Source organism: Etheostoma spectabile, chromosome 21, assembly GCF_008692095.1.
Source record: "Etheostoma spectabile isolate EspeVRDwgs_2016 chromosome 21, UIUC_Espe_1.0, whole genome shotgun sequence".
Lineage (NCBI taxonomy): Eukaryota > Metazoa > Chordata > Actinopteri > Perciformes > Percidae > Etheostoma > Etheostoma spectabile.
In genome coordinates this window covers 14,824,311-14,827,573 of record NC_045753.1, presented here as the reverse complement: position 1 = coordinate 14,827,573, position 3,263 = coordinate 14,824,311, and the positions used below count along the sequence as shown (strand labels likewise).

The 3,263-nt window shown below is 36.7% G+C and overlaps 1 protein-coding gene across 2 annotated transcripts in view; it reads left to right on the top strand.

The window, feature by feature from the left end:
• The first annotated feature begins 755 nt into the window (after positions 1-755).
• ppm1bb (protein phosphatase, Mg2+/Mn2+ dependent, 1Bb) overlaps positions 756-3,263 on the top strand; it is a 23,092-nt gene continuing 20,584 nt past the window's right edge. Inside the window, exon 1 of one of the 2 annotated variants that reach the window (XM_032503196.1) lies at positions 756-1,158. The gene's annotated coding sequence lies outside the window, so the exon portion shown is untranslated. The remainder of the gene's footprint in view (positions 1,159-3,263) is intronic. The other variant, XM_032503197.1, reaches the window with a different exon arrangement.

The following is a 3,263-nucleotide window of genomic DNA, read 5'->3' as shown; positions in this document are numbered from 1 at the left end:
TCCCAAGAAAAATGGGAAATTTCGGCGTTGCAGCAGCAAAATCAGTCACAAAGCACAGAATATGAATATAAATTAAATACTAGGAAAAATATACATACATACAATATACATGAAATAATAATGTGAATAAAGTAAAAAAGAACAAATATTTGAATATGTACAGGATGGGGAAACAATAATGTGCAACTGCTTTTTTATTGAGCAAATGCTTCTACACAACAAAACTGTCCATACCAGAGAATAACAAAATACACACACACACACACACACACACACACACACACACACACACATGCACACACACAGGTGAATCAATAATTACCGGTAAATAAATAATAGAAAACATAGGCTATTACAAATTCAAATAAATGTATCATTGGTCCATGAGAAATGTATTAAACACTACAGCAGAATTATTCCTAATTGCCTTCTTGTGTTGCCATATTGATGCAGTTCTTCATACAAATGTCCAAGTTTGGTTTGAAGTCCACCCATTTCTTTTTGTAAATGTGGAATTTTCCTAATAATGAAATTAACTGTACAAAAACTAAACGTGTTTGTTTCTTCTCATCACTCAATACATGTGAGCATGTCAAAAAGTTACTGGTGAATTCTACAGATCCTGCGCGTCATAGAACTTCGGTAATAGACCAATAAGAATGTATTTTTGGACAGGGGCAGAGCTAATTGACAGAAGCAGCAGCCAATTAACCGACGCTTCGTCTTGACGTTGTAACCAATCACCGAGCATATGCCAAAAATAACACCTCCTCTTGTTCAGCACCCAAAGTCGAAGGATAGCTCTGGCCTTTCAATTCAAGAAAGTGCTAGATTTGTGAGTGTTGTATGATATAACCAATTCTCAGTGTCCATATTTGTTTTGGAACGATCGGAATAATCTTCATTTTATGGGAGAGACAGAACTGGCGTCAAACATGCGTAAAAATCAACGCTGTCCAAGCAGGGAACCACCGAGAAAGGAATTATCGCCGCTCATCTGAGGCCAATCTCGATTATTTTTGTCAAATAAGGAAACATAACATAGCTAACGAGCTAACGTTAGCTCCGTTGATAGCTAGGTTACCGACATATCTTCACACGAAAGCAGAATCCAGCAGATAATCAAGATTGGATCTACATTCGCAACAGCAGGAAAACGTAAGTAGCATGCTAATATGTGCGCTAACGTCATTAGCTTGAGTTTGACAAGCTGGGGAATTGCGTTGGCACCAAGCTAGCTAACTGTTAACATTAGCAAGGCAGCTAACGTTAGCCTATATTAACACACCAGCAAGCTAGGCCTTACCGTAGAGGGAGCAGTGTTAATGGAGTTCAGCATGTGGTCAGTGGATTGGTATTTAACACAGAAACGTATTTCCAAAAAGAGTCATACGGTTCATGCAAAACACATTTTGTTGTACAATAACGTTAGTGTTCAAACAGACCATTGTCAGAATAAATCCTGACCCTTCATCTGAATGAAACTAACCGATAATTTTTTTATTCTTGCTTCTCAAATGTTAGGTTTAGCTGCTTTTCTGTGTTTTATGTTAATTAAAATGAAGTTTCGGGCACGCAAAACACCATGTGTGAATATGTAAACTTGGACTCTCAGACCTTGTGACTGGCCTTTTAAACTATTCCATATACTAAAGAAATCTTTTTTTATCAGAACAATAATATTCATAATGAAAACCATAAATTGTTGCAACCCTTTTTGTCTCTCCCTTCGTGTGGTTACGTTACTGTGTCACACGTTGAGACTTTAACTTCATTGTAAGTGTTGGTCTCTATGTTGTGCACTTTGATGATCCTGTCACTAAGGTCTGCAGACATTTACCAAGTCAGCCTAGTTTCGAAAACACATTACACCGGTCCAGTAAATTGTGTTGTGCAGTAGCCAGTGTTCAAACAGACCATTGTCAAAATAAAACGTTACCCACCATCCCCTGTGTCAAAGTAGCTCAGACAAGTTAGCAAGCCAATTCTGAATGAAGCAATTTTGAAGGAACACTAAGGTTACAGTCACAACATGTTGCCCTCCAGTTCTTAGTCTGGTCCCAAGCGAGCTAATCTATCATGGTTTTCAAAAATGTACCCCCTTTGAAATATTTTGAGTACCCCTTGTGGTAGAAAATGAGGATAGATAAAGATGTACGTTACTGCGATGCACCATCTGATTTACTAAACAATTACCTTGTAATTAAAAAAACACAAATGTTTCGAATCCATCTCTATATAATTCATTTTATAGTATAATTATTTTAGGAATTATGCATGACATATTTTTTATAATTAACATTTAAAAAAAACAACTCACATACTCCCTGCAGTTCTCCATAGTACCCCTAGGGTTATGAATGCCCCCATTTGAGAAACACTGGTATAGGCTAACGTTACACTAGCCAGAACTAGCTAATGACAGCTTAGCAGACTTTGTCATATAGGTGTCACCGGTTAGCTATGTGATGTTCACTTGTCAGCTTAATGGTATTTCTAACATTTAAAAAGCACACAGCAACAAACTGCCTTAGTTTGATTCATTTATTGAATTATTTATTTATTATAAGTAGCTATGTTAAGATTTTAATGTCCAGAGTTAAACGTGAATATGTGTCAAACTAAAATGCATGCAATGCCACTTGGATAGTGTACGTTCTGTTATGTTTGCAGTGACCTTAGAAGTAGGCCCTGCATGATTAATTGTTATAAAATCATATAATCTCTAGTCACCCTGTTCACGATTTAAGTTTTAAATGAATTGTTTTTTAAACTATTTTTTTTATTTTACGAGCTGAATGCATCAAACACGCTACTACTTTCTTCTGTTAGTTTTTAACAGACTTTATAAAATAGGTTTTAAAACCCTGCAATGCTCTCCCTTTTCTTTATTGAGGCCTCTACAAAAATCTATGTTTGGTTTGGTTGCTATCGAGTAAATGTCCTTAGTTTTCGTCTTTCTTAATGTCTTTCATAGAGCAAATAACGTTATATCCTTCCAACCATGACATTTCCCGTAGACGTGTATAGTTTCTAGAAATTCCGACATTCCATGTAAAATTGAACACAACAAACAACAGTCCGTGCCCCTCGCCTGGCCTCATGGCAGTACCAAAAGTTGGAAGAAAGCTGCAGAGTTCTATTTGATTATGACTGTGTCAGATAAAAGCAAGTGCCTTGCAGTGGAAGGTGGTAACATTTGGGGACAGTTCATTAAATGGAAACATCCCACAAATTTGAAAGTAGCCTACATTTGAGAAACG